Source organism: Macaca thibetana, chromosome 1 (genome assembly GCF_024542745.1).
Source record: "Macaca thibetana thibetana isolate TM-01 chromosome 1, ASM2454274v1, whole genome shotgun sequence".
Classification (NCBI taxonomy): Eukaryota; Metazoa; Chordata; class Mammalia; order Primates; family Cercopithecidae; genus Macaca; species Macaca thibetana.
Genome location: NC_065578.1, coordinates 146,219,986 through 146,246,322, shown reverse-complemented (window position 1 = coordinate 146,246,322; position 26,337 = coordinate 146,219,986). Strand labels below are relative to the sequence as shown.

The 26,337-nt window shown below is 40.5% G+C and overlaps 1 protein-coding gene across 8 annotated transcripts in view; it reads right to left on the bottom strand.

Annotated features, from left to right (window-relative positions):
- The window catches only part of ESRRG (estrogen related receptor gamma), a 643,046-nt gene that overhangs the window by 406,018 nt on the left and 210,691 nt on the right, over nucleotides 1-26,337 (bottom strand). For 2 of the 8 annotated variants that reach the window (XM_050780469.1, XM_050780436.1), the window contains exon 1: nucleotides 1,540-24,778. The exons of the other annotated variants lie outside the window; for them this stretch is intronic. The gene's annotated coding sequence lies outside the window, so the exon portion shown is untranslated. Of the gene's footprint in view, nucleotides 1-1,539; nucleotides 24,779-26,337 lie in introns of those variants that run through there. 8 annotated transcript variants of the gene reach the window in all.

The following is a 26,337-nucleotide window of genomic DNA, read 5'->3' as shown; positions in this document are numbered from 1 at the left end:
GGGGAACTGAGGATGAGGACAGTGGATGTCCTGGTTAAACTAAAGGCCCCTGACATGCCATCTACACCAACCACCCTCTGCAGCTCTGGCAGCATGCTACCAGGTACGGATCATTATTTGGTTAAAAAGACAAGAGGTAACTCTCTGCAGGATCCAATTTTGTTCTTGCTTGGACACTTGAGCATTTGTTTTAAGGAGGACACACAAAGCCCGGGGCACAAGAGGGAGGAGGCAGTGGGCTTGATTCAAAGAGCCTGGGTTCACATCTCCACTTCGGGGAAATCCCTGAACCTCTTGATAATTCAGTTTCCTTACCTGCAAAACAAGCATAGTGACCGTACCTACCTTGCAGGGTTGCTGTGAGTATTAAAGATTATTTCAAAAATGCCCCTAGCACAAAGGGACTCAGTAAGCAGTAACTTCTCTGAAAATTCATCAGAGGGCTACAAGTTTTAGTATGGTATTGACTGCAGCTGCAATCATCACCCCTCAACTGATAATTAGTGAGATAATAATTTCTTAATTCTCTAAACAAGATAAACAACAACAGACCCTCACAGATGACATAGTGAAACTGACATTCCTCAAATAACTCAGAGGGTTCTACCTGCAGATGTGATAATTCTGCAAGATACAAGTAGCTTAATCAAACCCTCTGGTAAACTTCAAAGTTTAGGGGATATTCTGGATATTCTGGTAAATGTAGTGTGAGATTGCTAAAATTAAACAAAGTCATTAAAAAGCGCACTTAGCGTCTGTTATAAACAGAAACAGCTTCTTTTCTCCCAAAGATACTTACATTTTTCCCCCTTCTTATCTCTTTACTGCTGGGAACTGCTGAGCTTAACAAAGTAAACTTGGCTTTACTTATCAGAGTGAGCTCAGGAAGCCCTAAGAGGAGGGGCAACACAAACACCCGAGAATGAGATGTTCAACGAGAAGCCCGGAAAACAGCTTTCCGCCAACAACTCTCTGGCTGTGGCGTGATCATTAGGTGGGTTCAGATTTTAGAAACACAAATGGGTCATCTGAATTGTATGTGACTGCAAACCCCAGCCATTGCCCGGAAGTCAGGTATTCTGAGGTTCGAAGGCAGGTATTCTGAGGTTCGAAGCGGTTGCTGAGATCTGTGCATTGAACAGTGATATGAAGAATGCACGAAACAGAAAGTTACCCCCTTCTGAACTGCCCAAGGAAAATTCCACACCCAAAATGAGATTAAGGGCCCAGTGCAGATAGGGCAACTTTTCAATACCATGCAACACAAAATAGCATTTTATTTCATTCAAACTAGAATGGTTTCAGAATTCTTGTGAAAATCCAACATAGGCTGAATTCTCCTTCATACTATATGTAATGAAAGATTAACCGAGCAAATTAAAGATGCAAGGAATACTACAGGGACGGAACTTCAGTAAACCTTAAGACTTTCAACACACTGTCTGCAAGCAGATACTCTGGCTGCCCATCACACACAGAATACATTGTGCACGCCTTACTGGGGGCGACAAGGCTGAATGCAATCGAGTCTGAGCTTACCTGCCAGTCTCAAGTCTAGACACTCCTTCATTCACTAGGCTCCAGTCGTGTTGCTTTTGTTTTCCTGTTCTTTGAACCACCCCAGCTCATTCCCACCTCCAGGCCTTTGCACTTGCTCTCCTGTCTGCCAAGAACATTCCACCCTCAAATCTTCACAGGATCAGCTCCTCCTCCTTGTTCAGCTCTCAGCTCAAAGGTTACCCCTTAAAGTTCAACCCTCCTCTGACTGTTCAGTTGTTCTCTATCATATCCTCAGTTTATTTTCCTCCTACCACCACCCTCTAGAATTCTGGACAGTCCTCTTTGTATATTTAGGTAATAACGGAACACCTCTGTCAGACATTAAGGTCTGTAAGTGCTGGGGCTCTGTCTCCTCGTCACCATTGTAGCTTCAGGGTCAGGAGCAGAGTTCGGAAATTAGTAGATTCCCAAAAATATTTATTAAAGGAAAATGAATTACAAAATATCTAATATACCTGTTAAAGAAATTTCTTTCTTCTTCTTTTTTTTTTTTTTTTTTTTGAAACAGGGTCTTACTTTGTCACCCAGGCTAGAGTGCAGTGGAGCAATCTCAGCTCACTGCAACCTCCAACCTCCGCCTCCCAGGTTCAAGCGATTCTCTTGCCTCAGCTCCCGAGTACCTGGCACTACAGGCATGCGCCACTATGCCCTGCTGATTTTTGTATTTTTTAGTAAATACAGAGTTTCACCATGTTGGCCAGACTGGTCTCAAACTTCTGATCTCAGGCAATCCACCCACCTTGGCCTCACAAAGTGCTGGGGTTATAGGCGTGAGCCATTGAGCCCAGCCCTGTTAAAGAAATTTCTGAAAGATCTCTACCTAGAAAAAATTTGAGGATATGCACAGTATGTACTGGTGATTAACAAAACATACTTTCTTAAACTTGACATTTCAGACATTTTCCTAGTTTGAACTAGCGAGCTCTCGGCCTTTCCGTTATATATCCCCTCCATTCCATTTCATTGATCTAAACTGAAAGAGAAAAACTATCAAAATCTATATAAATATAATAAACTAAAATCAATGTGCTGGTGATAGTTTTATTTCCTTAGCATCATTGTGAAGCAGCAGAATATGCTCCTGAAAAAAATCTCAGTACCCAGACTAAGGTGGAGGGAGAGGCTAGATAGTGACTTGAACTCTCCCAACCCACATAATCCTCTAGCATCTACAGGCTATTTGGGCCTTTGTCCATCACACACATAGCCAGGAAAGCACAGCCTCAATTGAACAGCAAAGCCCTCCCGTGCCTCACCCTGAGGATGCCCTCTCCCTCCTACTTCCCTCCCTACCAGCCAACTTGCCTCATAGACTCCAAGACACATTAACATCCTGGAAACAAAAGATGGGCATTGTGAAAATACACTTATCATAATGAAGAGATTAATGTCACACAGTAGTGATTGACCTGAATGAAGATTACTTCCTAGGACATGGGACCCAACACCTAGAAGAGAGAAAACAAAGAAAGAATCCAGAGAATTTTTGCAATATTACCTACATCCAAATGACTAGTGTAGAACTTCTCTTTCCCTTTCTTAAAGAAGTAGTTCAATACATTGGTTCCCTTTTAATTTTTGTACATTTAGAGGTAAAGATCATGTTCCTAAAACAAGAAATGAGACAAAGTCCTAAGCATGAATTCATGCATAGCATCCAGAGGTGCTGCTCATGTTTTTTGTGTGTGTATATTGGTAACTGTCTGCATGTGTGTATATATTTGTGTTTGTGGGTGTATATGGTGGGGATGTGTGTAGACATGTGCATTAATTTGGAACATTGAAAAAGTTGGGGTAGGACCTGTCACACTGGGAGAATCTCCAAGAGCTGGAATATTCTGAGTAGGTAATAGTCTATGTTGTAAACTGCTCATGCAGCAGGACTGAGGAAAAGGCATCGCCTGGCCACCGGCTGTTACTGACTCTGGGAAAATGAAAATACAGCATCTCTGCACCTGTTCACCTGATGGTGAAGGAAGGAAAAGCCATTACCGAGTGACAGGAGACAAAAAACCAAAATCCACTTCAGCAACTCATCCCACTGCTGGTGATTAATCTCACACTCCCACAGCCTGATGCACATTAACCAGATAATTAATAATTTCTTTAGGGATTCCGGCTCGGCAACTGTTTTATCAACCTGCACAGCATTAGGAGGGAGATGCTACATTTGTGATCAAACGTCTGGAACTGGGAAAAGGACTGTAGATGAACAGTGAGGGCTTTGCAGCAATTTTGTGAGCCTACTTCAAAATGAACAAGTATGGTATAAGTAATCCTGTGTTATTTTTTATCACTACTATTGGCCACACTGAAAAGCCAAGGAATAGTGCTTTCCCTTGTACCTCCATAATCACCACCACCAGTAGATAGCTCACAGACTTGAAATCACATGTGGTTTACCACTATGTGTGCAAAATAGAATATACCAGGCATATCTAACTTCTAGAAATGCATCTTTTTAAAAAGTGCATAATCTAAGACACCTCCCCCATCAAATGAAAAGTTTCAGAGAGTGTTTGATCAGAACAATGCCAGTTGATGTATTTCTTGTTCTTGCTGGGTCTAATTCACATCTATCTAAAGGAAGGCAGGCACAAAGAATAGACATCACCCTTTCTGAGTCCCCTGTGCAAATGTACCTTTCTTCTCTCATGTTAAAACATATTCCACAGGGAGAAGCCAAAACCTCTTTTTTATATATCTTTTTATTAAGAATGTAAGACTATGAATAAAATCCTAAGGAGAAAAATAAATTATAAGCACTGCCTATTAAAACGCTCACCATTAAAATTCCAACTTATTCATGTTCTCGCCTAATGAGAAAAATAGCACATTGAAAATATTATTACAAATTTCTCGCAACTCTATCCAGGATGCTATTTGGATGGAAAAGAAACAAGAGTATAATCCATCCTTGTCGGAAATCACAGTGGACTTGCTGGCAAAAACCCTGGGTTGAGGCCTGCCCACTGTGTCTTGGTATTATATCCTCCAGCTTTCCTGAGGGAAGCTATCATAGGCAGGCAAACAGCACTCTGCATGGGCTTTGCCATGGGAGTGTTAATCAGGATGGTTGGCAATTACAGAACGTGTCCACCTTATGTGTACCCAAAGGAGAAATTGCCCTCAGACGTCAGGGCTAGGAGAGCCTGGGATTCTCCTAAGAGTCGATCACGCAGACAAGGCAAAAATTTAGGGCTGAGAATTTTGGGGCTGGGAAGCAGTTCAGAGCCAAATCAACTATCTATTTCCAGCAAATTTGCAGGACCATAATAGAGGTATCTTCACACACACACACACACACACACACACACACAAACACACACACACACACACCAATTTCAGCTTGCTAGGACAGCCTAAATTTTTCCACCCTGATTTTCAGAGGTTTTTAGATTATACAGTATGTCTTTATGCAAGTCCCCTCAAATCATCTTGGAGTAAAGTAAGATAATGAATTGGACAAAAAGAGAGAGAACAAAGAAAGACAAACTGTAAAATATTGGACAAAACACAAGATCACATAACAGAATAGTGAGACCGGGAAGGACTTGGGATTTACCTAATGTCGTTGGGCACTCCCTAGGTACAAGGCAATGTGCCATATGGTAACACTGCTAGAAAAAAAAAAAAACATAGAGCTTCCTCTATAGCATAGGTTTCACTCTTTGATTTGGGTTTAGGGAACAATTTTTTTCAATATTAAAACATATATTATGAAGTAGAATGCAAATTTCACATGCACACAACAGATAAATCAGGGATTAAAGAAATTTTTTTTTGTTTGCTACTGGCCATTTCAGGCCAGATCCTCACAAAGCACACATACATATTCCTTGACCTCTACTTTTCGAGTACATGGGTAGAAATTCTGAGAAATATTTGACTAGATCACATTTATAGAAAAGTAAAATGAGACCCAATGGTATGACCTTGTTGAGCCTTGGACTAAACTGAGGGTAATAATATTTCACTGGGTGCCTTCAAATGTATATGTGAAGAATATCATCATCTATGAAGCAATGATAACTATAAAGTCTCAATCGAAAGCACCTGCAGTTTAGATTCACAAAATTTTAGTTTTCACCAAGAACTCTACAGCCCTCCCCTATCTAAGAAAGTAAGAACAGGAGTGGCCTGGTGGTTATGAGTTACCAAATCACAATACCATGGATAGTAACCAGTTCCCATCAGGTAAAACTAGACTGGAAAGAACTGACATCATAAGGTATATTAAACAATCCTTGAGGATAAAAGCCTTATGTAATTTATTTATTTGTTTATTTATTTATTTTTTAGATAGAGTGTCACTCTCACCCAGGCTGGAGTGCAGTTGTATTTTTAGTTGGGACTGGGTTTTTCAAATTGGCCAGGCTGGTCTCGAACTCCTGGCCTCAAGTGATCTACCCACCTCAGCCTCCCAAAGTGCTGGGATTACAGGTGTGAGCCACTGTGCCCGGCCTCCTGACATAATTTATTTGTGACTTCCTATACCAAGCACAAAGCTTATAGTAGGCACCCAATGTATTAGGCGCATAGTAAATGTTATTAGAACCACTATTCGTTGAATAGAGAGCCGAAGGATAGACTCAATTAAACCTAAAAGCATTACATTTTTATGCGCTCTTTTCAAAAATGCCATCATTAATAACATCATTAATAACAACAAACAAAACACACAAATGAACAAAAATAAAAGAACCCAGAAACATGAATGTGATTCAGAACAAAAAACATTGGATGTAGAGTCATAAAACCTGGCTTAACTCCCTAATTTTAAAAACATTTTAGCTATATAAACTTAAAGGGGGTGATTGCAATCAGATACAGCCTATTTACTCATTAAGATACATAGAATAATAATACCAACCGTACAGTGTTGTAAGGAATGAGTTTATACGAATATAAGAAAAAATTGTCAAATAATTAAGTACTAAAATCCATTAGTTACTATCCATTATATGATTGCATGAGATGAAAAAACTCTGCTGAAACACACACACACACACAAACACACACACATATATATACACACACACACACACACACACTGTGGGTTTTTCTCTCTCTCACATGGCTTGATTCCAAAGCAAACTAAACCAAGATCCTTACAAACTAGAAACAGTGTTTTTAAATAACTACACACCATCTCAGCCACTAATTATTTTTAGGATTTTACTATACGCCGCTAATTGAAAGTGTTCAGTCCTTTCCATTCATTAGTTTTATTACAAGCACTCCAATGAATTAAAGAAAAATCTGCCATCACCACCTTCCTTGAAACTTTCACTATATTGTCACAAAGGCCTTGACCTTACAAAAGCAATTCACATTAATTCAGCACAAGTCACAGGACTGGACAGAGGATAAAAATTTGGCATTTCTAATAAATAGGACACTATTGAATAAGTTTGACAGAAGGCTATTATACTCTTGATGTCAGGAAATGGGGCCGACAATGCTTTCTTTGTTACGGTGAGGGGCATTATGCATCACCAACTATACGGAGACTCTATTGGTGGGGCCAACCAAATGTGTGAAGTGAAGCACTCCTTAACAGGATTGTTACTTTATTAAAAACTTGCCTATGTACACTGAGAAGAATTGGACTCTGAAAAGATGAATTGCAAAGATCACTACTAAGAAAGCTTTGAGACTGTAGGCATGTCTACATTAAAAAGCATATACTGAAGCATAGGTAACTCTGTACTTCAACATAAACATTAGGTCCATACATCTGTTACTTTTGTTTATTAGCAGTGACCATTTATTGAATAATTTTTCAGTACAGTGCACTTTACATGCATTTATTCTGCATTTGTTTATTCAATATACATCATCTTATCTTGTAGGTCTTTTAATTGTCTTTTAACAGTTGCAAAGAAAAGGAAAAGAGCTTGGAAAAAGTACATTACAGTTAAAAAGTTATTTTCATACAAAAACTTGCTCACAGATGTTTATAGTGGTTTTATTTTTAATTGCCCAAACTTGAAAGCAACCAAGATGTCCTTCAGTAAGTGAAAGGATAAATAAACTATGGTACATCCAGACACCAGAGTGTTATTCAGTGCTAAAAAGACATGAGCTATCAAACCATGAAAAGACATGGAGGAACCTTAAATACACATTCTTACATGAAATAACTCAATGTGAAATGGCACACATCATATAATTCCAATAATATGAAAAGGCAGAACTGTGGGGACAATTAAAATATCAGTGGTTGCCAGGGCTTGGGCAAGGAGGAGGGATGAATAGGTGGAAAGCATTTTTAGGGCAGTGAAACTACTGTGTAATATTATAATGGTAGATACATGTCATTGTACATTTTTCCATACCCCTAGAATGCATGACACCCAGAGAGAATGCTATTGTAAACTTTGGATTTGGGTAATAATGACATGTCAGTGCAGGTTCATCAACTGTAACAAATGTACCTCTCTGGTAGGGGATGCTGATAATGGAGCAGGCTGTGCCAGGGTCAGGGAAGGATATATGGAAACTCTCTGTACTTTCCTCTCAATTTTGCTGTGAACCTAAAACTGCTCTACACCTAAAGACTATTTAAAGAAGAAAAAACAGGCCAGGTGTGGTGGCTTATGCCTGTAATCTTAGCACTTTGGGAGGCTGAGGCAGGTGGATCACATGCGCTCAGGAATTTGAGACCAGCCTGGGCAACATGGCGAAACCCTAACTCTATTAAAAACACACACACAAAAATTAGCCGGGTGTGGTGATGCGCACCTGTAGTCCCAGCTACTCAGGAGGCTGAGGTGTATATATACACATATATATACACACACACACAATATTGAATATATTATACACACAATTACATATATATAGTCAGCCTTCTGTATCCTTGGGTTCCACATCCCTGAATTCAACCAACCATTAATTGAAAATATTTGAGGCTGGGCATGGTGGTTCACACCTGTAATCACAGCACTTTGGGAGGCTGAGGTAAGTGGATCACTTGAGGCCAGTAGTTCAAAAACAGTGTGGCCAACATGATGAAATCTCATCTCTACTAAAAATATCAAAAATTAGCTGGGCGTGGTGACACATGCCTGTAATCCCACCTACTCATGAGGCTAAGACAGGAAAATCACTTGAACCCAGGTTGTGGAGGTTGCAGTGAACTGAGATCGCACCACTGCACTCCAGAGCAAGACTCTGTCTCAAAAAAGAAAAAAAGAAAGAAAGAAAGAAAAAAGGAAGAAAAGAAAATATTTGAAAAAAAATTGGATGGTTGCATCTCTACTGATAATATGCAGACTTTTTTTCCTTGTCATTACTCCATAACAAATATATTATAGCAACTACTTACATAGCTTTTACATTGTATTGAGAAATCTAGAGATGATTTAAAGTATATGGGAGGATGTGCATAGGTTACATGCAAATATTACACTATTTTATATCAGGGACTTGAGTATTCCTGGATTTTCGTGGGGGGCGGATGGCTACTGGAAACAATCCTTCATGGATACTGAGGGATGAATGAATATGCATCCTTTATACTTATATTTTTCCAATGATATCAAAGGAAAGTGTAGAAAACATTATGTTTAATATTTAGGGTTTAAAAAATGTGTCATTATTGCTTCACGTAATCAGTGGATTGTGGCTTCAAAAATAGGAGACCTGGGTCCAAGCGTGATTCCTGCACTTTTTCCAAGCTTGCTCACTCTGCAGCCCTTGTCGATCCCTCAAGCATGCTGAGTCTGTTTCCTGTTTCTAAGATGGGAATAAAAATAGCTTCCCTGTCTACCTCAAAGGGTGGTTATGAATGTCAAATAATGTAGTGCATGTGATAAGCACTTTACAATGTATAAAACTCTATATGCTGTAAGTCATTGTTATTAATGATAATTATAAACCTTGAGGAAGCCTGAGAAATTAGCTATCGTTATAATTATAGCAGTAGTTGCAAGGTTTTTACCCTTTTCTGACTTCGAGAGGTCCACAGTTATGTCTAGGGGAATTAGGATGAGGAGAAAAATTTTAAAAATCAATGCATTTTATTTCTATACTAATAAACAGCAAACTACAATGCTATTTTTGCAAACGGAAATGACAATATGGAAAGCACCAGAAAACTTCATTCCAGTATGCACTGGTCAAGAAAAATCTATTTCAAGTTCTTAAAAATCATATTAGCTCCCCGTCCCCCCACCCTGTTTTTTGAACTTAACACTGTCTTCCTGTACTGCTATTTCCATGAGCTCTGCTATCAGCTGAAGATAAAGCGAATCCGTTGGCAGGAAAAGCTTGAGTTCTAATCTCAGCTCTGACACGGGGGATTAATAAACAAATATTTGTAATGTTTCCTGAAGAGGAAAATTCTGGTTTTTTATTAGTATTAGCAGCATATTCATGTGTGTACTTGACTCTAGTGTAGTATCGCATATTTAACACTGATTGTTATATGAGCCTCATCACACAAACGAAATAAAATGTTACTTATAAAAATGCGCACTCTTTTCCCATTGCAAGTTAAACACATTGCTAAGAGGCCATTTTTCAAACCATCAGTGGCCCTGCAACTCTCTAAAAACTTTCAGCTTTTCTCAGAAGGAAAGCTCATATAAAACATCTCGGTATGAAAAAAAGACTTTGACCACGTAAACACGTCTAATTGTCTGCTGACATTACCAAAAGAAACTGACTTGTACAATTTTCAAAAGTGCTCACTTAACTAATAGTGCCAGTGGTTTGATCTCGCGCATGTTACCCCTTGACACTTCCTCTGCCAAGCCAGTAGAGTACCTGATACCAGTGTTCCTGATGCTCAATATAATAATCTGGCAGTGGTGACCATTTGCAGGAGGTCACCATCTCTCCCACCCTAATGCAGTCTATGCAGCATTGGCCACCATAATCACTGTCTGGCCGGAGGACAGAGGGATTCAGAAGACAGATCGGGCAACAGGAAACATACCCTTTACCTCTTTCCTTACTCCATCCAGAAGCCTCAGGCTCTGAAAAAATGTTCACAGCACAGGAGGGATTTGTTTTTAAGTACTAATTTCCCAGACCTTTATTCAAAGATCTAAATGTAAGTTGAAGAACCTGGAGGGAGAATAATACTGCTAGTCACCAGTATGTGCCAAAGTATGTACACGATTTCCAAATTTCTCCCTCAACTCTCCATCAGTAAACATGGAGGGTCCCCAGAATCTCTTCCATCTCTGGATTTTCCTTGGTGTGACTGCCAGAGACTGCCATACCTCTTCATGAGTTGCAGCACACATCCTGTGGTTGCTAGTTACCCAGGAAGCTTCTGGTTCACCACTGTGTGGGACAACTTGAAGAAGACAAAGAAGCTACATAAAGCAGCAAGGTCACCACTGCTCTGCATCTGAAAGGATGCCCAAGAGCCAGGTGGTCCCTCACCCTCACATCTGTTGATTGGCATGAATAGGCCAAATACGTCGCCACAACTTAGAGAAAAACAACCACGCATTCCTCTCTCCTTAAGGAGGCTGCAGATGGGGTGGAGAGGAAAAGGGAGAAGGTGCTGTTTCAACACTTCGAACATTTAAAGTTCAACACTTTGAACGCAACATTTTGCATTCATACAAAATCAAATCAATCTACCATCCAACCCAAAACAGCCAAGATAGCTAAAAAAAAAAAAAAAAAAAAAAACCTGGAAATGAGTACTTGATTACAAAGAGAAATCTGAACTGCTGTTACAGTAGCAGAGGCACAGGATGCAAGGCTGCATCTACTGAAGAGAGTCTCCTGAGGAAGACTGGAAAAAGAGCTGTGTTAACTGACATCCAGGTAATGCTGAGGAAAGAACCCAGGAATGTCTATTTCGGCAAATCAGGAGCTTGCTGTGTGCACCGGAAGTGCTGATGGTGTCACAGCAGCCCTCTTCACACACTGTACTACCTCGGGCTTCCAAAGGAAACAGCCAGTGACAGTATGCAGCATGACAGTTCACATCCAAACTCTAGGAGATCTTGTGAACTATTCGCCAGGAGAGGAAGATGGCTATTTTCCTTTATTTCATACTTTTAAGAACTTTTAGTCATTTGTGATTCTATCTTTCCCTGCCACTGTGTGTGTGTGTACATGTGCCCACCCGCTCTCCTCTCCCTTTCAGCCCCAATTCAAGCATTAACCTTTGATGTAACATTTTTGCTCCTCATCAGAATGGAAAGAATGAGCTTCAGAGAAGCAATTGAGTTGAGAGAATAAAAAAGATGACATCACTTCAAACGTGGACTTGCCAGAAAATTATCCTTTCAAGTGCTCCCCTGTGTTATCAGCCAGGGACCCTCAGCTCTCCCTGACCGCTGCATGCTGCCCCTGTTTCATATCTTTTGATCACCATTTGTTTCATGTCACCGTTCATCATGCCCCCCATGTGTGTATGTGTGTGTTGAACTTGTGTACTTTTCAAAGTTCCTGTCAGTGCTCACTTTATAAACTCCCAAGTGAAAGATGGGAATTCATTAGCATCCGTTATTAGTTTGATCATTCTAAATAAAGTCAATACAAACATTTACATGGCATTTGCCCAGGAAGAGGATCAGGAATGAGAATTTGGGGACACATGCTCATGTTCTTTCTGATACACGCACCGCCAGGCACGCACAGCAAGAAGGCCCTGGGGATGGGTCCTATACCACTGCTGTGTTCCTCTTTTCCTCTAAAGTACAAAGTAAAGAATCTTCTAACATTTTCTTTTTCAGAATTCATTCATGTCAGAGGTAGACCATTTTGAGAAGTGCTCAAATACCAACGGATCCTGTTCCTCCATTTCTCACCCTCATCTCATGAGCAAACACAGTGAAAATATATAGATACATTACAGCTAGAGTGATCTGGGTTCCAGCTTCACTCAGCTTGGGTCTTTTTTTTTTTTTTTTTTTTTTTTGCTATGTAAATGACCACCCAAAACTCAGTGGTTATAAACAACCACCATTGTATTTGCTCAAGAGTCCATAATCTGGGCGGGGCTCAGCGGCTCCCTTCTGTTCATCTTACTGGTGGTTGTTCATGTGACTGCATTCAGCTGGCTAGTTGGCTGGGATCTGATTTCAACTGAACCTCTCTTTCTCCTCCCCTAGAATCTCAGGGTCTCTCCGTTTTCCTGTGTCTCTCTGCATAGTCTCAGCATGCAGTCTCTCCAGCAGGGTAAATAGCCTTTTTTTTTTTTTTTTTTTTTTTTTTTTTTACCAGGTGATAGGGCTTTCAAGACTACAGAAGTGAAAGCTGCCAGGTCTACCAAATGCTTAGGTCTGGAACTGGAACAAGATCATTTCTGCCACAGTCTAGTGGTTAGGTGAATCCCAGGGCCACCCTTGATTCAAGGAGTGGTGACTACATGAGTGTGAGTATAAAAGACACGGTTCCCTGTGAGCAACCAATGTAGCCAATTACCACTGACACGCAACAAGTCACCTGATCTGTACACTTTGATGTTATGTTTCTCATCCATTAAAAGGGAAAATAATAATTCCTATTTTATAGAGATCTCACAGTCAAACATGATAATGAATGTGATGTGGCTAGCACAGTGACTGACACCCAGTAAATACTCTGTCAGTGGTCTCTTTCGTATATCCCAAAGTACTTGGAATTTGTAATACCCAGAAATTTGTGAGTACCTTCCTACAACCGTCTACCCTTCCCACAAGAGCAGAGTCCACAGTTCATGTTAGTCATCATAGAAGTCACCCCAGTGCCTAGTACAGAACCTGGCATTGTGTGTTTGTTGAATGATTATGGGATCAGATGAATTGGTACTCACTGTCTCCAACCACTCACTTCTACAACACATAGACAGATTGAGCTATTTCACAAGAATTTCTTATCCGCAAATTAAAAGTTATCAAATTCAATGTCATGAGCAATCATAGCAGTCTGGAATTCATCTTCACCTCTTTTTAAATATAGTATATGTAGCAAATTCCCCAAAAATATTTTGCCAGATTTCCACTGCCTCAATTTTAAAACTCAGGCGCACTATAAGAAATATGTAATCCATATGTCTCTGATTCATTTTTACCCAGTTCATCAAAATGCTGTTTTTGTATTAAATGTCAAAACGCCTTTTATGTCTTTATTTATGAGCCCTTTAAAGTTGTTATTTTTAAGTGATGCTAGAACATGTTTTGTGAAATTTAAAATCTACAAAGGCATTTGTAATTCAATTCCAAACATCAGTTTCTGGGACAGTTAATTTTGTTTAGTCCTGAGAAAATTCCTCTTTTCAAACATGGACTTTTAAGATTATTTTAAGTCTCCCACATTCTCACATTCTTCATTTTAAATGTACTAATGAATGGAATCAGCTATATGTACACAGAGAGTTTGGAAAAGCAATATGTGCCATGCTGTCTCTTTCAAAGGAACACCTTGCTGTCTCGGTCACCTTATTCTGCCTCAACTCTATAAACTGGCGTGGGGAAAATAAGCCTGCTATGTGTTACCTATTTTTAAGGCTAAAACAAACTGCAAATTTTTCTTCTCTATAATTCTAGATAGTGCAAGCTTCTCTACGTAGATACACTATATGCTCAGCTTACTCCTCACATGCAAACTTCATCAAATCCTCTTCCTGTCTCTAGAGATTCCTTCCTGGTCTGTATTATTATTTAACTTTTCACTATGAGATTTAAAAATAAAGATGATAATGACCTGATGGAACCTTTCCACAATTCAAATTTCTGTGATAAACTGATTGTGCTTTGAGTCAAAATTTAAAAATATTTATAATAAAGCAGAATGTTAGCTAAAAATAAAAATAATCTATAAAAGTCAAGGTTATATTGTTTAAAAGGCCCTATATTTGAAATCAGAGAACATGAAAACCAAAGTAAGATTCCTGATGGTAAATATGTATAGATATAATTTTATATATATATAATTATAGGTGTGTATATATATAATCAAATAAACTCTGAAGTCATTTATTAATCTGGAAAATGAGGATAATGATGCCTATACTACCTTCATCACACACTTATGAATATCGAATGAATAATACAACATTTATAAACTACAAAAAATATTAATAATACTTAACATCTGGTATTAACTGTTACATATTTTTATGTCAGTTTCAAATATAAACCTGTGTAAATTCACTTCCTTATCTAATGTTTCTATTTCAGAGTAAAATTACTTATATCCAGCCACTAAGAAAACTATGGGAAATTAGCTTGGCATAACTTTGAAACTCACAAACGGGAGGCCTCACGTGCTTATTGGCTCTGGTTTCATGCTCTTTCTCTTGGAGCCAAGGGTTTGTTAATTCCAAGTCACCTGTTGAGCAAAGCATACTAGTGCTTCCCTTGGTAGGGAAAATGCCATCCACGTGGCATGGGTAATTTTATTTTCAATTTGTCAAAATGTTAATCATTTTAGGAACAGCACTTCGGGGGTTGAACTGAGAAACATCATATTTCAAAGGCTTTGTTGAGGAGACCAATCATACAGCTAGAACACTCAGGCTTGGGCTGAAAAGCAGCTCTGAAATTTGAACACCAACCAGTATAAATCTGTTGCTAGGTTAACAATGTTTTCTAGTAAACAAAGTTGCTTCTTCAATAACGCATTAAAACAGAATATATTCTATTTATTCTTCTCTTACAGAATTCAAGGAAAAAACAAACAGCCTATCACCATAGCTAGACCACTTCTCAAGAAATCAGACAAGAAAAACTCACATTGCACATCTGAATTAGTCTTGCATGGAGGAGAAATATCATGTTTCTATACCACCACAGACCTGACCCTGGTGTTAATTTGAATTTTAAGTAGAACCATGCTTTTGCTTGGGTCCGTCCCACCTGTCAGTGTATGGTAGGAGAACAAGATAATTACTTCCTCTTATTTCAAAATGCCAGACACCCAAGTAAGAGTTCCATGGAAAATGAACAGAGCACCTGCATTAAATTTTGTTCTAATAAGTGTGAGACTGAGTATCACTGGCATCTTGTTAGATTATTCAGGGAAATGGTGACAGATGCCAAACGAAGCCTACAAAAGGGTAGCACTACGATACAAGAGAACGTCAGAAATGCACTGGGGAAGAACTTGCCAGCAGTAAGATGAAGTTGTATAATATATCATTCATTCACACGGCAGTGCTTCCTTCGCAGAAAATACAAGGTTGAAATGCAAAGTTATTTAGTGAAGGAAAAGAGCAATGCTGTGCTTGCACTACAAAACGAGTTTTTATTTAGTCCATCAAAATTGTAAAGATTGTAGACATAAAGTCTTCTTTAAAAAGTCATATCCAGAAGTTGGTATGGACTCCAGTCAGGGAAAATAATGATTTAAATCATTCAAATAGTGTTGATTAAGATAATCAATGTGAGTCAAAATTACAAACAAGACATAGAAAATAGAGAACTCTAGTTGTGTGTGAATGTAGGGGAGAGTGTGTGTGTGTGTGCATATTTTTCTGTATGTACAATTGCGTGCCTGCATTTGCCAGCCATGGCATAGCCTTTCACAGTCATTAAAGAATTAGATGAGAATATTTAATGATGCCTTTTTATCTTTCAAGTTCACCATAAAAGAAACAACCAGAATAGATTGTTACTGATGTACAAAGAAAAAGACTTATATCACCTTGTGGTGGTTCATAGAATTTGAAAAAGAAATTCCTGAGACAAATGAAATCTAAGGACAGTCCCCAAACACTTACTTCAACACAATGCTTTCAATTATTATACTGCTGCCTTTTCTAGCTACAGGATTTCAATATGATCCAGCAGATAACTGGACATCTGCCCCAGGATCTGTCCTGGAATATGAAGGAAGAAGTTGAGGGAAGGAGCCACATGAAAAGGTCACTATTACAGGCATCTCATTCCCTACATATGTTTAATGCATCTTAGTGTCTAAAATTATTAGTGTTGTAGAGGCAGCATTATGCTGTGAGCAAGGCACACGACTCAGAGTTGGGCAGCAGAACTAGGTTTAAATCTCAGACCCAACATTACCTGCTTATGTGACCTCAAGCTGTTTTACCCGACTTAAAGATTTCCCTAAGCTCTGCTGTCTCATTTGGAAACTAAACTTAATGATGCAAATGGTATCCTGAATGGTCCAATTGCTACATGACTTTGAATCCGGATAGTCAAAGGATGTATCATTTAAAAAATAAAGTTGGCAAGATTTTTTCCCATTTGATGGTAAGAAAGACATCATGTAGATACCAGACACATCTTTCCTCAGGAGGCGGAGAGTAGTAGCAGCGTGGAGGAGTAAGACAGTGTGTTCTCTGCCTCTTAGTCACATGGAGACTTTTTGCAAGTACTTAACTGAACTTACTCTGAGCTCCCTCTGTGTTCCATCGGTAAGTCGAGGATAACATTACCTACTTCTCAGGGTTTGAAATGTAAGAGACATGATGTCAAGCCTCTGTCTAAAAGTTCCCAAAGGCTTCCTATCTCTCAAAGAGTAAAGGGCACGTTCCTGACAATGGACTGCAAACTCCTACGAACTTGACCTCTTATTAACTCTGACCTCCCCTAATCCTCCTACAGAACTCTGGTGACAGCCTCTGCACTTCTTCACTTTGCACACTTCCCCAGACACCTAGGTGGCTGCTCACTCACTTCCTTCAAGTCTCTGCTCCAGTATCACCTGCTCAGTGGGGCTTTTCCACTCATCTTATTTCGAATTGCAACTCTACTCTCCTGCTTTCTCTCCATAGCACTTACCACCTTCTAAAATAATGAATTTTTAAAAATGTATTGCATTTATTGTCCTAACTCCTTTCACTGGAATAAAAACTTCAGGAGGGCAGCTATTTGTATTAATTTTATTCCCCGCTGTATCTCTAAAGCAGAACTGGTACTTGGGATCACTCAAGAAATATTTGAGATGAACACATTTATTGTGCGTTATCAAATGGCATGCTATCTAAAAAGGACAGTGCCTGGCACATGGTAAAACCTTAAGAATGACAGCTACTAGTTCTGGAGGGTGAAGTTTATAATCTTTGAAATTGTGAGTGGGTGTGCGCTGCTTTGGGCCAGTCAACAGTGGGATAACACCCCGGTTACCACCAGGAACTAACTGGAAGGCGATGATCTATTGCTGGTTCTCCCTATGACCCACCACGGACCTTGGGCACACCAGTCTCTGCATCTGTAAACAAATACAATAATATCTACTCTCCAGGGCAAAGAGAAGCTAAAGAAGGCTCTTACTGTCTCTTGGTTTGCCATCACAGATGAAGCGTACACAGCATTTTTTTTAAAACATTGGATAAAATTAAAAATAATAGGAAAAACTGTAGCTTCTCTCACCTGATAATTTTTCTGGCTACTAAAGGCATCTTTCAGCCAGCACTCCCAGGCCCTGTCTGAGAGGATTTCAGACACAACCTTTTTAGTTCAAGTTGCAGTTAAGCAATAATGAGGGAAAACCCAGAGACTTTCCTGGGGAAATCTAAGGATCAGATTTGTCAGTCGGGGCAAGTCATTCTTTTCATCAGGGTAGAAAAATACAAAGAAGGATATAGGACTGGTCGCCTGTTCATTAACTGGGTAGAATTACTGCAGCAAGAAGGTTAATAATTACACAAGTAATTAACACTTCCTTCATTTTCATACTCTAATCCTATAGTTGCAGGATTTCAACTTTGGTCCCCGAGTCCGAAGGAAGATGAGAGCAGAATGGCAATGAATTGGATTGGCTTTGGAAAAGGAGCTGGGAAACAAGAAGATAGCCTGGGTTTCTAACCACTTTCTAATGAACCACAATGATAACACATGAACAATACCAGCAAGCACTTTAGTGTTTCCTGTGGGTTTTTTGTTGTTGTAACAATTGCAAGTCTTTGTGGCAGCAAGAGCCATACTGTCGTGCGCCATACAGGTATTTGACACCCCAATCTTCCCTAAGCCTCCACTCCTACCCTTTCATGCCTGCACACTGTATATTTGGTGTCACTGTTTATTAAAGATAACTAATGCCCTAAGTCTTTATTTACTTCTGTTTATTGCTATTTTAGCAAGCGTCACCAGAGAGCAGCTATGCTTCTGGTCCACTCGGGTTCTTTAATCACTGTTAGTAGGTAAAATCATCTGTGACAACTAATCCAAAAAGCAGATTATATTTATTTTGGCTACAGTGGCTTGCAATTCGTTAAAATCAACAAAGCCTTTTCATTAGCCCCCTGCTGATGTCCTAAAAACAGACATTTCAAGGGTCTCAAAGCACTGAGCTACACATATGCAGCCAAGCTAATTCTGACAGATTCTCAGTGCCATTCTTAACACTAAATCTTATTAAACTAACAAACAAGAAACAGAACCCCTCTGCTTTCATACAAAGGCTTAATTAACATGCCTAAACTCCAAAATCAAAATCATAGCTGCAAAGCTCCCTGAATGTGGAAACAAAACAAACACAGAGACTGTGTCATTTGTTGAGCAAGATTTACCAAAAATCAGGACTTTTCTGCATTTTTTTTTTCAAAAAATAATGTGGGAAAGGATTAGAAATGAGAACCATAGTGCCTGTTACTCAACAGTTCTGCATGGGCGTTCTGGCCTTCAAAAGCTGGGATTGTGATTAACTGGACCGTTGGTGGAGTCGGCAGATCCGAGCAGAGGATCAAGATCTTATTCCAGGGGTTGCCAGAGATTAGAAACAGTGGCAGCAGGTTTTAAGGACAGCATCATTCCATCAACATTCCACGCACCCACTTCCTCCAACCCTCACTCCTACAACCACGCTGCTGCATTTTTCGGGCACATTTCTTTTCCTTGCCTTGACCACCTGGCTGTCCAGTGTCACAATGAAGGGCTTCTTTAACAATGAATTGGATTTTCAGGTTCAGTGTCAGAAATGGGGGCGTTCCAGGGAAGATGCTCACGGCAGTGACTCAGCCATCACTGCACCACCAGGCAGTGGCCATAATTAATGAAGGTATCAAAAGGTCTACGCAAGGAGCAAAGAAGGTAGACAATGATTTATGTTTACCTAAGAGGAAGATTATTTAGCTTTGCAAGAGCTTTCAAAATGAGGGAGCCCAGAATTATTTAGAGATGGTGTGATACCTCTCCAAACTTGAAGACAAATTTGAGGAGTGAGCAAGTGGATCCAGAAATGAAGGGCAGGGGGAGCAGACAGAGGAAGAGGTTTTCTTTCCCACATGTCCCCCTCCATAGCTCTAATTGGAAAGCTGCTATGATTTGTGTATTTCCATGACTGCTACTGCAATGAAATTACTTGTTTGTCCCTCCAGCATAATCCTGAACATTGTCAAGGATGATTACCAGATGATACTTCACGCGCGTCTCTATCCTAACATGCAGATTTCCTCTGGTTGAAAGGGGAAGCCAAAAGCAGCCCTCGAGAGCAATGGCTCACTTGGTTCTTAAAAGCACACGTGACAAGCACATCAGGCTGCCTCCGAGACCAAAAGGTCCAATGTGCCTCCACAAGGGCCAATGTCCAGCAGCCCCTTCAGCCAGGACTTCGGCTTCTTTTGGTTCATTCCATAAGCAAAAGAACTGTCTGTTAGAGCAGATAATAAAATCCAGCCTAGAAGGAAATCCACATGCAAAGCCTCTCTCAAATCAGTTTTGTCCACAGGGAAAAGTGAGCCACATCTGATATACAAGTTATCATTTTGCCTCTCCATAATTAAAACTATTGTTGCCATGGCAATCCAAAGAGTGTTGCAAATACAGGAAAGTCTCATGTCATGGCTTTTTGTTGTTATTGATAGAGTTTGCAGCTCCAGCCAGGGTATATTTATGACAGGGTAGAAATGTGACTTGGGCAAACAGGAAGCCGTAGCAAGTGAGGTGAGAAGCTCTAAAACTTCATTATGTACCTCAGATACTGTTTTCAATTGTTCCGCAGCCCCCACCTGCCATATTCCACAGATAATAAAAGTATATGGTCTTTCTTATGCATATTTACATCTAGTAGCTCTCCCCAGCATACCCCAAAGCTTCCTGGTTTTCTTCTGTATCATCTGCTACTATCTACCCAAGAAGATTTTCAGGTCGTTGAAACAGGTCCCTTTTCTGAACCACCTTATCAAGCAATGGGAACCACAGGCAGTTCTCCCACAGGGAGACAAAGGTTTGGGGACTTAAACAGGATGGCTCAACAGGCTGAATGACTGTGGTTATGTAAAACATGTTGGCCAGGTGCGGTGGCTCACGCCTGTAATCTCAGCACTTTGGGAGCCTGAGGAGGGCAGATCATGAGGCCAGGAGATCGAGACCAGCCTGGCCAACATGGTGAAACCCCGTCTCTACTGAAAATACAAAATTTAGCTGGGCATGGTGGTGCACACCTGTAGTCCCAGCTACTTGGGCGGCTGAGGCAGGAGAATTGCTTGAACCCGGGAGGTGGAGGTTGCAGTGAGCTGAGATCGCACCACTACAGTCCAGCCTGGGTGACACAGCGAAAGTCCCTCTCAAAACTAACAAATAAACAAACAAACAAACAAAAAATCTGTTAAGACAAGCAAGACTGCAGCGGTTCACCTGAGGAGTATTTCAGTTTTATACCTCTAAGGTTATTCTCAAATATAAGAGAAGAACATGCCCCTGAGGTTTTTCTGTTTTTTGGGGGACAGGAGGTTGGGTTTTTATTTTTATTTTTGGAGGCAGAGAACATACTCCCTCTTTTCCTGGTTTATTCAAAGTGGGTCTGATTGGCTGGGCGTGGTGGCTGACTCCTGTAATTCTAGTACTTTGGAAGACCAAGGCGGGAGGATCGCCTGAGGTCAGGAGTTTGAGACTAGCCTGGCTAACATGGTGAAATCTCGTCTCTACCAAAAATACAAAAATTAGCAGGCATGGTACTGTACTCCTGTAATCCCAGCTACTCGGGAGACTGAGGCAAGAGAATCACTTGTAACCCGGGAGATGGAGGTTGCAGTGAGCCAACATCGCACCACTGCACTCCAGCCTGGGAACAGAGCTAGACTCTGTCTCCAGAAAAAACCAAAGTGGGTCTGCTGTTCACAGTTCATGATCACATCAGGAGAAAACAATCTGAGCGAGCAGAAGAAAAAGGCCACACAAACAACTCCACAGCCCTCAGACAACCCTGAAATCTGGCACACGTCTGCAAGCAAAAATCCAGGATGGATGGACCGGTGTTTTCCAGACTTGCCAGACCCAAAGGAGCACCTCGGGCACTTGTTAGAACACAGATACCAGGCCCCTGCCCTGGAGCCGCTGCTTCTGCAGATTTGTACACACCTGGGAAACACCAGTTCACATGAATTTGGCCAGGTGCTCTAAGGGAGACACCACACTCTCATAACTGAGTAAAAAACTAAATCCAGAGCCAAAGAAACTGAGGAGACAGAGGACTTGTTCCCTGGCCTGTTCTTTGGGAACAGGTACTTCAGCTCAACCACTTTCCTTCCCAGGAAACCCGAGAACACCTGTGGAAAAAAAAATCACCCCTGTTATGTTCCTGTGGCTCTTACACATGAAATGTGAATCCATGAAGTCCAAAGACCAAATGGTTTGGCAATATTTATTTGGCAGAGGAGCGAAGGGGGAAAAGTTACGTTTATTTTTAAAATTTTGTTTTTCAATGAAAAATAATAGGAGATAAACTAGCCATTTAAAACTCAGGAAAATGAACTAGTTACTTGTTTTGTAGCCTGAGAGGGAAATTGCACTTGCAGCAATAGAGATACAAAAAAAAAAAAAAATGTATAATGTTTCACTTAATACTGGAGACAGTAGCTCAAGATGTTGAAAGAAGCATATAATATGTCCCCTGGGGGATCTGAAGGTAGCAGCGTAGGTGACAAAAAAGCCTGGAGGATTGAGGTAGAGAAGGAAGCTTTCATCTGGTCAAATGAGTAGCCAGAGTGCAGGGTGGAATGCTGAACACTGGATGCAGCACGCTGTCACTAAGCGAGCTCTCCCTGCACAAAGAATAGCCCAACAGAGCCCCAATTACTATATTTCATGGACACTCTGTCTCACTGGAATACAACTTGTTGGGGGATTAGTGTCTAGAGAGAAAGTCTCAAATAAACTTTTATTAAAAGACGAGATGCTTAGAAATGGCAACTGCTTCTTTTTAATTCCAAAAGCAATCCGAACCGTAACTCAAGAGTTCTGCCGTCTGATAACTGAGTAAAATCCAACGCTGTTCTTGAAATTTTATAGACATTCCTCTCTTTCTAAGTACATGAATAGTGTATATACACTCTTCAAAGACTCGATTTTTCTCTTTTGTAGCAAAATGGCAAGAGCCTATGGGAATGCGGTGCCTGGGGCAATGTTCCTTTTTGCTTAGAAGTGACCTGCTAATCACCTGCAAGTAATAATAGACTACAAGGGAGGCAGCCTGAAGACGGCCCCTCACCACCCCAAAGGGCAAGGGTTAAGTAGAAACAAAGCGAGGGAGTCTTTCCTGGCCTGAGGGAGCTCTGCAAAGTGACCAGTGAGAATCTCCCCAAGGATGGATCCAAGGGACTGAGGAGCAGCAGTTAAAGATCAGAGGCAACTTGAAATGGGCCAACGTGCTGAGCTTCTGAAGTAGAAAGAAAAAGGATAATACTTCCAAAAAGCTAACACAATTTTAGGGCCAGCCATATCTTGGAAAGTGACTTGCTCTGCCTTTAGGCTGAGAGGTTGAACTTGGTGGGTAAGGCACGCCATCGGCTCCTCTCTGCAGGCTGGGAAAATTCCTTCAGGAATATGACATTCTTTTACTCCAAGGCAGGACTGGTGCCATACTTGATGTTGGCACTGCGGGACGGGGCTCCCAGATCATGAAGGAGAGCACTAGCTTTGCAAGGGGTATGACGAAGTCTGGCTATTCTTACTGGTGTACTTTAACCCAAGAGAACTTAGAGCAGACAATTCAAAGGGCATTAAAGGCTTAGAAAACTGTAGCTAAGAAGTTGTTAAGGGAAAAGAGTTTAATCCAGTTCCAATCTTTAACTTCGAAAGAATTCAGACACATGAGGGATTTTCATGGGGTGAGTTTTAGTAATTCTTTTCCAGTTACTGAAAAGACAAGGAGAAGAAAAGGGCCCAAAATAGTCTAGTTAAAAAGAAGAAAGTCTTCACCATGAGGGATTGGAACATAATGGTGATTGTGGAATCTCCTTCTTCATATTATAGTTAATTATAGAATAGATATACATCAATCTTGTGCTGAGGGCTCTCCCTGTGTGAAATTTGTAGAATGGCTTTGAATTGATTGACTCTTCCTTTTTTCCCCCGTAAAATATCTGTGGCCAAACTCCCTTTTAGCCTCCACTTTTTCTCACCTCTTTTCCCCAGTGTCTCCTCTCAGAGGATGTCTCACTTTTTTCTGCCCCTTCTAGCCATCCCACTCCTCCATTTCAATAACAAGGGAAGGTTAAAAAAAGGAGCATCTCTCAACCCCACTTCTCAATATTTACTATCATTAGAAATTCATAGCATCCATCTTCATTGCCTTCTTCATGACAAGACTGCCATGATGCAATGGGAACATCTCATCTTCCTCCTGTCACAGCCTCTGTGCTCACGGACATTTTTGATGACTTTTCTAAGCACATTGATGATTCTTCCATCTATCCTTTCCTTCCCTGATTAAATCCTCCAGCTGCATGCTACTGACCATCTCCCGGGTTATTAGATTACATGGAGAATTATGTATTTTAGGATATAAAACAATGGTATCCTATGGAAGCAATCCAAATGTTCATCAACGAATGAATGGAAAAACAAAATGTGGTAGCTACATACAGTGGAATATTATTCAGCCTTGGAAAAGAGTAGGATTCGGATACATGCTACAACCCGGATGAACCTTAAAGACACAAGACTGAGAGAAATAAGGCAGACACAAAAGGACAAATGCTGTATGATTTTACTTATTTGAGGCACCCAGAGTAGTCAAATTCATAGAGATAGAAAGAATGGGGGATGCTAGAGACAGGTGGGGAGCGGAAATGGGAATTATTGTTGAATAGGTACAGAGTTTCAATTTAAGATGATGAAAAATGTCTCGAGATGGATGATGAACAACAACGGGAATGCACTTAATGCCACTGAACTGTAGGTACACTTAGAAATGGCTAAAGTAGTTAATTTTCCTACCACAATAAAAAAATACTGGAAAAAAAAATACTGGTCTCCCAAATTTGAATGTGAATGCTCAAGTCACACCTGATTGCTTCACAAGACACTTGTCAGGCTTAGTTAACAATTGGTGGTGAAAGTTTGTCACTCAAATTCCTTCCTTCCTCCCTCCCTCCCTCCCTCCCTCCCTCCCTCCCTCCCTCCTTCCTTCCTTCCTTCCTTCCTTCCTTCCTTCCTTCCTTCCTTCCTTCCTTCCTTCCTTCCTTCCTTCCTTCTTTTCCTTAAGAAATACGTATTATGCAACTACTCTGTGACAAGTACAATACTAAAAGATGGGACTCAATAGAATTCACAGCCCAGAAGAGAAAAGGGACTATCAAAAAGGAAATACATCTCCCATCAAATTTTAAACATAGGAAATGAATGCTTGGGAACATATAATGAAGACTTGACCCAGTGCGTGTGTGGAGGGGAGGTGGGAGAGGGAGTGCTTGGAAGAAATATGTGTAACCTGAGACCTGGAATTTGGATAAGAGTTGGGCAGAAAAACAAGGAGTATGTAGAAGAATATTCCAGACAGAGAGAATGGTATTTGAAATGAGAAAGAACGCAAAGTTTAGTGCTTCACAGGTGGTTTGGCTTTGCAGGAGTTTAGGAAAGCAGAGAAGCACGTGATCGGGCCTGAAAGGTGGACAGAGTGCAGACCACAGGGGGCCTAGGAGATGGTATTAAGTCTTTCAGACTTTTTGTCCTAAACGCCAAATGAGAATATTGGATCAGAACCCCTAGGTCTCTTCCTGCTTCGTGATGCTATTCAACTATAAAATGCTACATCGGTGATCCCTTTCCGAGCACAACTGCCGTGTCAGTCCTGCCGTCATCCTCCCCATGTTCTCATAGAAACGGTACCTGATTTCCAGCCCTCAGGAAACCCCCTAACACCCATACTTTATCACTCTTACTTTACCTAAGTTATTAGTCACCACCTGATTTCATTTGACATCCTTCCTCTCTGAGTCCAGGAGAGACCCCTCACCACTGTCCTCACCTCATGGACATTCTGCCAAGTTTATTATGTAATCTTCCTTTCTGACTCACATCCCCTTCGAAGAACCTTTCTCTGACTCACTTCTCCCTTTTCTCACACATCCTTCTTTTTCTCTTGCATCTTTAATCTCCCTTCTAACCTCTTTCCTTCTGCTTCAGATACTCTCAGTCTCTTCTATATCCATATTGCTTTTTGGTTCTCAAGTGCAAAGGAAGATGTGAACATGGCTCATTACCAATTCATTCTACTTAACTTCAACTTTGACCTCCACCATGAATACCAGGTGATCCATTTATTCATCCCCTGAGCATTCCCCGGCTCACTTCCTTCTGAGGTTTATTTAGAATTACTATCTCCTCAAGCTTCAACCCCCCATTTTCAGAGTGACTTTACATTCTACTTATTCTGTGAGTGTCCTCTCTGCCCTTGCCTCTGCTGTCCATGGGTCTGTTTCTAGAGATGAGTTTAGTCTTCTAGTCTTTGTCAGGGTGGATGAGACTTCACTGTGTTAAAGACCTGGGAGCTGCAAAGATGTATAAGACACAGCTATTGTCCTTCCAGAAATTTCAATCTAGTTTAGAACCTGTAGAAATATAGCACTATAATACATTGTTGTTTCAGCATGAGTCTTAAATAGTACTGACAGACACTTCAACATCTAGATTTCTT